This window comes from Ursus maritimus, unplaced genomic scaffold (genome assembly GCF_017311325.1).
Source record: "Ursus maritimus isolate PB19 unplaced genomic scaffold, ASM1731132v1 scaffold_9, whole genome shotgun sequence".
NCBI lineage: Eukaryota > Metazoa > Chordata > Mammalia > Carnivora > Ursidae > Ursus > Ursus maritimus.
In genome coordinates, this window is record NW_024427107.1 from 63,008,214 (window position 1) to 63,021,724 (window position 13,511).

The 13,511-nt window shown below is 39.5% G+C and overlaps 1 pseudogene; it reads right to left on the reverse strand.

Annotated features, from left to right (window-relative positions):
• Positions 1-9,556: 9,556 nt before the first annotated feature.
• LOC103661669 lies at positions 9,557-11,409 on the reverse strand (annotated as a pseudogene).
• Between the last annotated feature and the right edge of the window lie 2,102 nt (positions 11,410-13,511).

The following is a 13,511-nucleotide window of genomic DNA, read 5'->3' on the forward strand; positions in this document are numbered from 1 at the left end:
AAACAACAGAATTTTTAAAGCACCATATACATAATTCATGAGCTCCACTCTCAGTCTTCAAGGATCCCTCCAACTTCATAGTGATCTCACTGATCTCTTTTGTTCTACTTAATAGATGCTCTATAACAGTTTAATAAAGACAATTTGAAGAAGATAGGAATGTTCCCATCATTTTTATTACCTAAAGAAGAACAGTAATCTGCCCTTTATCTTCCACAGAGAAGGTTAGACATCTATCTATCTTCTATCTATCCATCTATTTATCTATAATTATACACATACGTAATATATTTACATATATAATTATATTATATATATATATGTATAAAATAAAACAAGCTTTAAAATATATCTAACTCCCTCAGAAATTTGCCCCAGATTATAGCAACACTTGGTTATAGTCACTCTCTGTTATCAGAGATTGAATATATCACTTGTGGTTTACATAGGTCAAGAGCTTCCTCTTTCCTTTGTTTAATCTCACAGATTATAATCATTTCACTGATACATACAGCATTTTTCCATAAATATCAGTAGTAGTAAGTACAAATGTATAATGGTAAAAATGTAAAATATCTTAGGAAGACAGTGCATCATATAACAAAATGCATTAAGTATTTTACCTGTGATACAATTATTCAGCAATACCACAGATATTTTATACAAACTGTGTATGAGCAACATACTTCCTTATCCATAAATTGTACGGTGATTGAGTTCTCTACTAGACTTCACATTAATTGCAATTACATATTTAAATAATTTTCCTTTTGAGAAAAAAACGTCCCAGCATGACTCTTCATCCTAAAACACTGCAATTTCAACTCCTGGATTTTTATAAACAATACCTTATAGTTCTATTTTCTATACTCCAGAAAAAAAAAACAACCCTATAATTATTCACAAAACAGTTACAACAATCCTTTAGAGTAATTATTATTAATCTCCATTTTAGAGCTTAGGCATGAAAGAGGTGTGATTCAGACATGTCTTTTTTGCATTTCTGCCTCCTCTCTTTCCCCCATAGCCAGCTACACCATGGCAATAGCTAAGTTACTAAGCTACTCATAAATTAAGGTCCCAGACTTTTCAAAATTGAAAACCACACACATACACACTGCACACAAATTTTATTTTAGTTTCTTGGAGAAAGTGGCCCTTGAGGCAGTTTTCAAAGTTTATATTCACGTTAAGGTGGAGTACACATCCATCCACTAAAACTTAGAGCTTGGTATGTTGCCATATATTACTATGAGTATGTGTACATGTTCCAATTTGAATTCTTAATTTTTTATTTTATTTTTTATTTCCCACCTAATAAACAACCCTTCAGTGACTCGGAGACACTGATAATCTGGAACTATATTAACAAGAGCAAGAACAACAGTCAGGAAGTGTGTATTATCCTTTGAAATGAAATAAACAGAAAAGATCCTTTGTCAAAGCTCCTGGGTCTTCACAGGACCCCTTTGTTGCCATAGGACAGGAGATGAATCTTGTGGTTTCAAAGATGTGTGGGAGGTGGGCTCATTGACTCCAGAAGGGGGGGTAGGAATGGTAGAGAAAGAAACTCTTCATCCTCAAGTGGCTGGAATTTTTGTCAGTCCAGATTGGGACTAACTCATGAGAAGCTTCAAAGATATGAGCAGGAAGAAATGGGTTTATTTTTTAGTGGGTAACTGTCTTCCAAGCAAAATAATTCCCCAGGAGGATTAGGGGGAATAGTGGTCTGTTCCATAGATGCAGAACTTGGGGAACTTTTATTTTTAAATATTTGTGATTTTTATGATATTTATGAAATGAGTTACCATATTCTTGAATCAATTATATAAGCTTTCTTACCCAGCTTGCAGTGATTGAGCATTGTGGGGGAGGGGCTGCAACTGCGTCTCTCTTAACTCAGCCCAACTTCCCATTACTTATTTTTGAAAATGCCCTATAGACTCTCCAGTCATCAAATATTATTGAAACCCCATGTAAAATAACCAGAACATTTGTATTGAGTTTCCCTATGGATTATGTGGGGGTTTCCAAAATAATGCAAAATATACTTGGCTCGCTTGTTTTACACTTTGTGAACGTAACATTAAAACAAATCAACACAAACTAACCATTTTTTCACAAGATATAAACCTAGTACCCAGCTGGTTTTGTCAATTGGGCCACTAATAAAGAAGAGATATGGAACCAAAAGCCCAAAGAATGTATTTTTGTCAAAAAGAACATGTTCGCGGAGCAAGTGGAGAGATGAGGCTCAGAGAAGCACCCGGGAGACAACAGTGTGATGAGGAAGGCCTTGCCTGGGGTCAGACAGACCGGGGCCTCAGAACCGCTCCGCCCTTCACTAGCCACCCCCTAACACATCAGTGGTCCTTTCTGAGCCCCCAGAACTGCTCCACCCTTCACTAGCCATCCCCTAACACATCAGTGGTCCTTTCCGAGCCCCCAGAACTGCTCCGCCCTTCACTAGCCACCCCCTAACACATCAGTGGTCCTTTCCGAGCCCCCAGAACTGCTCCACCCTTCACTAGCCACCCCCTAACACATCAGTGGTCCTTTCCGAGCCCCACTGCTATTGTTTTCCATGTATAAAACAGTAATAGTGGCAATTTTCATCCATTTATATTCATTTTCATCCATTTATGACATTGTGTTGAGTGCCTCTTATGAGCTACACCCTCTTTTGGTGCCAGGAAAATAGCAACGAAGAATATAAACGAGAGTGTCTGTCCTTGTGAAACTTACCTTTTAGTGGGGGTGAAAAAAAGATACGCAAAATGATTAAGTAAATGGATAGTGTAGTGAAAGATGGAAAAGAGTAAGACAGGGAATGTCACGTAAAGAGATTTTAGGTAGCGTGGTCACAAAGAGCCTTATTATTATAGTAACGTTTGAGCAACTGTTCTAAAGACGAGGGAGCGAACATACTTTATCTGGGTGAAGAGATTTGAGGGAAAGAGAATGTGGATCCACTTTTTTGGCCACCATGCTGCTCTTCTCCGAAACACGAACATTTTGCTCTCAAGGGCAACATCCCATTAGGACCAGCATCTCAGTGAGCCTGGATTCAAGGTTATCCTTCCAGGAGGGGATGAAATTGGGGGCTCTCTATGTGACAGACAGTGTGCTGGAGTCAGAAGACAAATTCATGGAATGTCAGCAATATCCATCAGATAACTGTTCTCAGCAGAGAAACAGTTCACAACACTGTTTCAGAAATGGAAAAACTGGATTTGAAATTCTTTGATAGGCAGTTCTCCTCATGGATAAATCAGTCATAAGAACAGGAGAAAGAAGAAGAAAATATGTAGTAATGTTATTCTAAATGAGTGTTTAAAAATTAAACAGAATCACAAACACTGGGCTCTGGTGCCACTTTTTCCAGGTTTTCTTCTTTCTCTCTCTCTGTATACATATCCAGAATATACACATATATTTCAGAAAAATTCATTCTAAGAAAGGCCACATTCTAGAAAGTCTAGTTTATGACTATGATGTTGAATATTAAGCCAATTATTAAATATGCCTACATGATCTAGTCATATTTCATTTTTTTTACCTCCACTTTTGATATGTAGAGAAAGCTTATGAATTACCCCCTGCCTTACTTATAAGCATCCAATAAGCTAATTTGACTATTTCTCCACTGTTTATTTAATGGGAAATTTCTGTGAGCCATTTTGTAAAACAAATCAGCCTCAAGTCCTCTGAATGCTTAGGTATTTACATATTGGATTTTTCTAGTATGGGGAACACCTGTTTCTCGGGCAGGAAGGACAACTCAGGGCTGCAGGAAATGAAAGCTAGTCATTTTATTACTTTTCTCACTGTCTCCTGCCCAGGCTAATCTTGTGTGGCCTGGAGAGGAGCTGAGTTGAAACAACCATTAAAATGTCTCGCATACATCACCAGGGAAGTGAGTGAGGGTTGGTCCATGGACTGCTCTGTATCGGCATTGTCACAGAGCCACTTGGCCAACATGGAGAGGGCAGACAAGCAGCCCAAATTCACCACGACCTTGGGAACAGAGAGGACGGCTGCTCTACCTCTCCATCACACATGAATCTGCAGTTAACCCTTGTATATAACTGTTGCAAGCTTGTGTTTTATGGAATTCAGAGATGTCATTCTCCCGAATTCCCAGCAAATTCACTATCTTTAGCAGGTGAGCTTTACGGCAGTGGGAATTAAGGCGTTAGCATACTATGTCATTGCCCTGACAAAATCTTCTAAATATAGCTCTAAGATTTAAGACTAGCATTCGTGCATAATTCTTATAACTTAGAACTATAAATAAGTGAAAACTGGAGTAATATCTTAAAGACCAGGCTAATAAATTCGGAATGTGGCTTTCCCATGGTGGCTCATTTAGGACCCAAATCTGGAGTGGATGGATGCTATTATTAAATATACAAATCTATTTATATAAGTAATGCTTATGGACTCTTTAATAACACTAGTATTATAGTTTGCCCCCGTTAAGGTCTTAGAGAGATGTGTACTTATTTTCCCAACTAACTGATACATGTCACAATAAAAAGCTAGAAACCAAGCCTTAATCCTGAATCTATTCATTGCTCTCGCTCAGCTCATCCTAAACACGCCTCCCGAGGAAAACTACAGGTAAGCAGCAACCTCCATTACCATGTTTTCCCTTCATTTCCTATTGGTGCTTATACATGTGCCTTTGATCTTTGTGATGTGTTGTCCATCGAGAGGAATTTGCAAACCATTCATGAAATTTAGTCAAAGCCGTGTTAAAAATGTAACCAGTACCAGGAATAATGATTTCGGAAAATATCTGGGAACCATAAAAAGAGAGAGCACAGAGAAAATGGTAGATGTCCATTTCTCTTAGCTTCTCTATGGATTTAAAAGGAACAAGTATTTTCCTGGAGTGACAACAGAAAAAAAGAGTACTTTCAATTATGTCATTAATCTCATATGATAATTCTACTCATCACTTAGCTTTGTTTGTATGCATATGTGCATGTGTTTTCTCTTTTGAAAGCAAGGAGAAAGGAGGAAGCAGTAACACTGCCCAGGAAGGGGCAGAAAAAGTTTAAAGGAGTAGGTGATGCTTGGGTTGGAATCTAAAAGATGATGCCTCTAGTTGGATGAAAATGGGGAAGAAAAAGCAAGGCAGAAGGAATAGAGTTTGCAAAGGCATGGGGGTTCACAATTTTAGGCTTGCTTTGAAAAACCATGTAAGTTGAGCCTTAAAGCATGGCTTTTAGCTTGGCAGTGATGAGAGGAGTAACCTTCCATCTTAATTTGAATTCCACCAAAAGAAGATTCTGAGGCAAGGATAGTAGTGCAAACAGCTGACTTGGTAAGAGATCCCAGGAAACTCATTCACAGGAATATGGCAGTAAATAGGGAAGGGGAAGAAACCACAATAAGGTGAGTTATGCAGTCATTTATCATTGTGGACAATTGGAATTCAATCCTGCGAGGACACTTGGGAAGAGCATATAGAATATACTTCAGAGTTTACCAAGGCCTCAGCAAGCTGGGGCATTAACTAACTAATTACTTTGTCATCACTGGAGAAAAGCACTAGCTCTGGCACGTGTGGCTTGTTTTGTGCATGGGTCAAGTATCTTATAGCCATCAAAGAAGCCCTTGGCCTGAGTCACAGTGGTTTGCAGTGAGTAGCTTTCTGTGCTTAGAAGTCAATTTGAGGTGATATGAGGAGGGCACCAACAGTTCCGGCCCAGCCTTCTCTCCTACTATCTTCATGCTATTCTCGTACTCCTTCTGCTCTCCCCTCTCCGTGCCAGCCTTCTACATTACTTAGGAATGGCTCCATCTGGACTCAATCCTGCACTGTAAACAGAGATGCAGAGATGCTTCCCTCAGCTTCCGGAACACACTGGTCTCTTGGAGGAGAGATGGCAAAATCACAGTCTTATGAACTCTAAACCCCCAGTCCACAAATTATTTTGACTTGATACCTTTCTACCAGATCTTCCCAAAGATCCATTGGTTGTTGAAGTAACAAACTATCTGGTGAATTGGAAGCAAGTCGAATGCCTTCTTCCCTTACAGAAGAGCCCAGAGTCAGTGCACTTCCTTTCAAGGAGGGTTTTGACAATCCCCTTCAAAACCACGCAGGAGCCCAGGTGTGTGGCCTAACCCAAGAGTTAGATATTGTATACTCTTGTTAGGTTAAAAAATGGAAATGAGAATTTACCTTAACTTTCAAATTTTTGAAAATTCTCCTTTCTAGTTAAAGTGGGTTTGGAAGGTCAAGCATTCCTGTCTCCATATTCCTCGAATTGCTCTTGAGTGTCATCCTGCTGAAAAGTTCAAGGAAGCTTCTGGTTTGTGATTAGTTCAAGTTATTGTCATCTCATATGCATCTCAAGTGGATGGTTTATTACTGAAGTAGACAGAGATTTGGAGGTTGGAGTTTGAGTCTCAAGATGATTTCAAATCACTTCATCTTTTTAATGGGTAAGTTATTTATCTGTAATGGGAATAAGGGGAATACCTTCACAGGGTATTTGAAAACACTAGATAAAGGACTTTCTGTGTGTGCAAAAACATGGGTGGGTAAATCATTTTATTATTTTATTATTTGTCTGTACATTATTTTATCAGTTCTACTTCTTTTTTTTAAAGATTTATTTTTTTTTTAAAAAAGATTTATTTACTTATTCCAGGGAGGGGGAAGAGGGGCAGAAGGATAGAGACAAGCAGACTCCACACTGAGTCCAGAGTCCATCGTGGGGCTCAGTCCCACAACCCTGAGATCATGACCTGAGCAGAAACCAAGAGTTGGACGCTTAACAGACTGTGCCACCCAGAAGCCCCATTTGTTCTACTTCTAATGCTAGAACTGGCTTTGTTTACCTTAGGTAAGTAATTTAACCTCAGCTGCTAACTCTGCAAAATGGGTTGGTTTACACCAGTGGTTCTCACGGGGGGGGGGGGGGGGGGCAAGTGGATATTTGTCATTGTCTGAAGACAGTTTTGTCTGCCACCACTGGAGGGACTGTGTTACAGGAGCGGAGAAGATAAGAGACCAGAGATGCTGCTAACCATCCTACAATGCCTAGGACAATCCCCACAACAAAGAATAATCCACCTTAAACTGTCAGTAGTGCCAAGGTTGAGAAATCTTGATTAGATGATCATTAAAAATGATTAACACTAAGACTCCCCCCTGCAAATTACAAATATTTGTTTAGTACCAATGGCTTCCTGTTATAGTTGAAGAAATCTAAAATCATGTCCATGACCTTCAGAGCTCTGTGTGATCTGGCCCTTCTTGCATGTCTGGCCTCATGTCAAGTTAGGCCAATTTGAGCTCATTCTCGTCTGGCCATGCTGGTCTCCATACTGTTCCTTCAACATGGCAAAGTCCTCAGGGATCTGGATATTCACTTCACTATCCCAGACATCTCCTCCCTACATTTCTGCTCGTCTTTCTCATTTTATTTACATCTCTGTTTAGAATTCACTTTATCTGAGATGTTTCCTAACCTTCTGTTTTGAAAAGCCACCATGCTTCATCTTTATCTCCTTGGACTGCCTCATGCTATGTTTACTTTTTGTTTACAGATTCACCCCCTAGAGCCTGGTACAGAGAAGGTGCTCAACAAACACATGTCAGGTGGATAAACGACTTGGGGGCCTATGCCAGACACTTTTTTTGGTTCATAATATTTGACTACTTTTCCACTTCTAAAAACTGGTTTTAATTTTGTGATTGCAACATGAAAAATGCCAGACACTTTGAATACAGATAAAATTTAAAGGAAAAAAAGGATCTTATATGGCTTACAAAAACTATAGATTTTATTCTTATGGAGAAAAAAACAGCAATTATTTTTGCATAATTGTCATCTTTGCAATGGACAAAGTGATTTTCATTAGGGAGAGAGAAATTCATAGGAAAGGGCTCAAGGTTGCATTTATGTGAGGACTAGTGATGGACAGAGTGACACTTCTCTGTGTGCTTATTTTGTTTGCTTTACTTTGTTTTGGTTTGATCCGGAATGCAAGGGTTTCCTTCTCACTCTGTCACATAGTATGTAAGGTTATCCTGACTCCTAATGAGGGCAGAGCAAGATATTGGTTTCACTTGTGTTCACGTTCTTGCCTTAAGGGAAGGATTTGACAGCATTTCTTAAATTAACAATCTTCTGAATCAGTATGATTCATTTGGTGTTTTATTTGCCTGTTTTATTTACATGAGAACAATAAGAGCTGCTGATTAATACACAAAGAACTTCTTAATGTGTGGTTAATAAAACAGTCCTAAATTATATTAAGACTTCAAGGAAAAAAAAACCTTTATGTGGAGATTTTGTATATCCTCGGGGGTTATAATTTCAACTTTTGTGTGCCAGAAATATCTAATTGCCTTTATTAGCTTGTTATAGATAGCAAGAACCAATAAATATTGTTTACGTCTCTGGGTTTGGTCTGGCCTGCCTATCACTGCAGAAACACCTTTTTTTTTTTTTTTTTAAATTCTGAGATCCCCTAGCTTGTCTATGCTCCTGGCTTGCCAGAAGGAGACTTTATTTAGCTTCTTGTAAAGCTGAGATCCCTTGAATCGTAGACCAGATAATGGGCCAGTTACCGTGGAAGACTATTTTAAATACAAATTCTCACTTTTTTATTATATTATCCAGAATTTCTAAAATAAACACGTTACTCCTGCACATAGAAAAAATATATATACATAAAGAAAAGGTGTAGGAATGATATTTCCCCCTCTGGGCACATTAAGAGAGAATAGCTACCATCCATTGAAAAGTCATGCAAAAGGAATTTGGCAAACAATAGACATAAGGAAAAACAGGTTCTGGTAAGAACTCCAATTAAATGATAAATATGGTCTCTTGAAGTAGTATGGTTTCAATGAGGTGGTCTGATAATTGATTAAAAGATTTAATCTTAAATGTTTTCTTAAATATCAAGCCAATACCCCAAGGTATCTTTAGCTTTTCCTCCATCCATGTGGCAGGCCTATGGCATACTCCTCATGGTGGCTAACAGCTGAGCTGTTCTATTTTTCACAGCCACTGAGTAACATTCTTGATTTCTGCAAGAATGGATGGCTTTCTGTTTTACTTATTCCCACAGCCTTAGAGTAATCACTTGCACACAGTAGGGATGCAATTAGTGGTTTTTAAAAAATGTGTAATATACATTTATTCAGTGACATTTTCCTTGTTGAAGACATTTTAAAAGAGAATAACCAATGTTTCATGAAAGATAGTAGAAGAATTTAGATAATGTTAATACACGTGATTTGACCCTCAAATATCCATTTTTGTTTTCATTTCAAACATTTTTTTTTAAAGATTTATTTATTTGATAGAGAGAGAGAGCACAAGTAGGCAGAGCGGCAGGCAGAGGGAGAGGGAGAAGCAGGCTCTCCGCTGAGCAGGGAGCCTGACGCAGGGCTCGATCGCAGGACCCTGGGATCATGACCTGAGACAAAGGCAGAGGCTCAACCAACTGAGCCACCCAGGCACCTCTCAAACATCTTTTTTTTTTTTTTGAGTAACATAAAAACGATAGATTGCTGCATTCCTCATAATTCCTGCATCTCAAAAATTTTAATTCCACTTCCAGTCATTTTCTCAACTATATATGTTAACAGTATTTACTCCTATTTTTGAATGGGAAGGGTATCCATTTTCTGGTTTTTTTTTTTTTTTTTTTTTTAAAGATTTTATTTATTTATTTGACAGAGATAGAGACAGCCAGCGAGAGAGGGAACACAAGCAGGGAGAGTAGGAGAGGAAGAAGCAGGCTCATAGCGGAGGAGCCTGATGTGGGGCTCGATCCCAGAACGCCGGGATCACGCCCTGAGCCGAAGGCAGACGCTTAACCGCTGTGCCACCCAGGCGCCCCCCATTTTCTGTTTTTTAACGGTGATATTTAGGTCTTCTTTCTCTGATTCTTCGAGAAAATGGTTCACTCTGAGTTCGAACAGTAATCGGGTCTGGTCCAGAAGGTAATGGGCAATTACAGATCTAATTTTGAGAGCCCGAGAAAGGAAATTATTCACGTATCCAGCTTCATTTCTATGAGAAGTGTGTGGATAACCATTCTGGACACTTGGAATGACCGTGGAAGCTCTCTGCAAATCCCATCCACCGCCCAAACACTGAACTGGCTCTTAGACCCACACAGACCTTGGCAGCAAGCTGGAGTCCAATATTGTCGGCTTTGCCTCCAGTGTTCTACTGTATGGTCCATCAAACATACACTCCTGCAACTGAGACTGTCACTACGGTCCCCAAAGTGCCAAGCTATCTCTAGAACAGATGGCCCAAATCACTGTGAGAAAACTCAGACCTAAGAAGTCCAGTGAATCAACAAAGCTAGCCTCTTCTGCCGCGCGCCCAGGTACAGCATGTGCTAGTTCTTGGCCCAGAAGCAAGGCAAGCTGATGAATGTCAGCTACACTATTCAAAAGCCCAGTGAAGATGGACGCTTGTCCATTTGGAATCACAAAGGCAGTGCTCACTTTGGCAGCACAGACCCTAAAACTGGCATCACAGAGGCATTTATCTCTGAAGAATCAACCACTTGAGTAATCCAACACATTTCAGAGACCCCTGGGATAGCTTTACTGTGTTCAGTGAGATGATAATCCACTTGTTTAATAGTCTGCTCTTGGGCGTCGTTCTCAGCATAAAATTCTTCCATTCATGCTTCATATTCCAGTTCTGACAAAAGTCTGACATGTCCTTTTGTCAGTAAGAGTAGCTTGCTCCTTCCTGCGTTGGACTCACTTCTGGGGCGGGGGGCGGGGGGTTAAAATAAAACACTGCAAGTAGCAATCCACAACTACTCAACCCAAAGAATAACTTTCCTTTTTTCCCCCCTTCCTTACCTCTCATTAAATAGTTCCTTCTCCTTCGGAGGAAGTGCTTACCACCATTCCCTTCTGCCCCTGCATATTTACAATGATTGCAAGTAGTTTCTGCACTGGTTTCAGAATTACCAACAGGAGAGCAACCAGAGCTGTTGAAATGGAAGGTGTAGGAAACTCCACGCAATGGTGATCAAGCAGGCATGACTGAAACTTCTTTTATCAGTAGCTGCTTTGAAAAAGTCATTCCAGGTGCATTTTAGGGTAAGCATCCAAATTTCCTTACTTTTGGTACTCCAGCAGCATCTTGTTCGTCTGTTATTGAAAGTCCTATAAAAATGAAAGTTTCCAGGCAGAAAAGCCAAACTTTTCTTGTAAAATGATTTACTTCCAGGCCCTGACACTTATTTAGTATGTGGTTAATTTGTACTTGATGGCAGTCCAGTGAGGTTACAGCTAATGTGTTACATTTTCTCCAGTTGGTCAGTGAATTATAACAGAAAAAAACAAAACAAAACAAAATGCAACTTAGTAGCAAACTGCAGGTCATAGATGAAGGTCATCTTTGCTTGATTATCCTAGCAGTGGCAAAAGTCAAGATGATTCCTTCCAATTAGTGAATATGTTTGTTTGCTTGCTTTTCAGAGTTAGTGAGTATTACAATTCCCTCTTTTTCTTCCCTGCTATAAACTCAATGAGGGAAAGGACTATGACTTGTTACTATTGTAACACCAACACCAGGGACAATACCTGCAAATAATAGATGCTCTGTAAATATGCTGAAGGAAAGAATGCACAAGCCAGCAAAACTGTTTCTTAAATGCTCATTAGAGCACTGGGGTGCAATCAATTAGCCTTGATCTAGAAATCAAACAGGTTCAAGGCACAATGCCCCCCATTTTCATTATCTAGTCTTTCCTAAAAAAATTTTTTTTTAAGATTTCATTTATTCGAGAGAGAGTGAGACAGAGAGAGCACAAACAGGGAGAGGCAGAAGGAGAGAGAGAAGCAGACTCCCCGCTGAGTTGGGAGCCAGACATAGGGCTGGATCCCAGGACCCGGAGATCATGACCTGAGCTGAAGGCAGACTCTGAACCATCTAAGCCACCCAGGCACCCTGATCCTTTCCTAAATCTGGAAAGTTCTAAGCCTCAATCTCCCTAGCTGAAGAATGAACAGAAATCAGTCCGACCAGCCCTTCTAAGACTTATGAGCTTCTCTTAAGATAATGCAGACGAAAACACCATGAGTTCTAAGCTGCTGTTTAAATACACACTCAGAGATGGCATGTCACCCTGACACTGATCAGGGAAATGATTTAGGAAGAGGAGTATGGTATACAGTTGGAAGAAACATTTGATAAATTACTTGAGGTGCTGAGTGAGAGCCTTTACCACTCCTACACCAAGAGACATGCTCCACTTTCAAAGAATGCTGAAAGAAGCTTTCTTCTAAGAAGTCCTCCACTACTTGCAGACTTTTGAATACAGAGTGGGAGAGAAGTATGGAGCCAGAGGCACATTGCCTGAGGCACGGAGGATGATTCCCCCGCCCCCAACAGCTTTCTCGGAAAATTAACCAGACAAGAATTTATTTCTTTAAGTTAAGACTTTGAGATGACGTCTACCTATCGAAGACAACGAAGTAAAGCCTGCCTGGGCTGTGCGCGTATTGTACATCCCGCCTCATGTATAATCATGTCAGAGTCTCACTGGACGACACTGGAGCTGAAGAAACTCAGGTCTGTGTATCGTGAAGTCAGAATATATTATATTAATGTCGGAGGGACCAAGCTCAATCTTATTGGCCAAAAAGTTAATCTCACATAGCAATGTTGGTACAGACCTGGAGTCCTCCTGGTACCAAATGCTTCACAGGTGATATTTTAAGTATTGATTCAAAATCACTGAACAGATCGGTTATTTGTAGCACATTTTTCCATTCCCTCTCTCCAAATGGATGGACTCCATTCAAACTAGGCAGATGAAAACTGGTAACAGCTTGCTAATGGATGTCAGAATCTTAGCTCATTTTATTCAAGTGTTCTTTCATTTATTCCTTAATTCATCAAACATGTATTAGATGCCTAAATGGTCCAAGCATCTGGAGTTGCATAGAGAATTATAGTAAATACAAACAAACATTGTGTGTATGTGTGATCTGAAATGTTTACTAGTTGTGGTATGAGAGAAGAAACATACCATTAAAATAAAACATTTGGCTCTTGGGCTAATTTCCAAGATGTTTGAAAAAAAAAAATGTCCATTTTGTGTGTTCCCTCTTCATGACTGGGTTGAATCAGGAATACAAAGGCACCAGAGATTTGACTACAGTATTCCATTTCTCTTCTACAAGTTAAATAGAGTACTGACATTCAAATTATACCTACTCTCACCTTGATGCTTTTGCTGAAAACTTCAAAACAGTTTGAAATAAACTCACCCATTCAGTAGTTAATTCAGCAAACATTTATAGTACCTATCATGGGCCAGGCACGGTGAACAAGTACTGGGGAGTAAAGACACAAATAAAGAGCTCAAAATAACTCATTATTTGAAAATAAGCAGCAGTTGAATAAATAGCTTACAGTTCAGTGCGATAGTATGACTGTATCATTTCATACAACATACAGAGGAAGTACAGAGGCACTTGGAGGAGAGTAAGG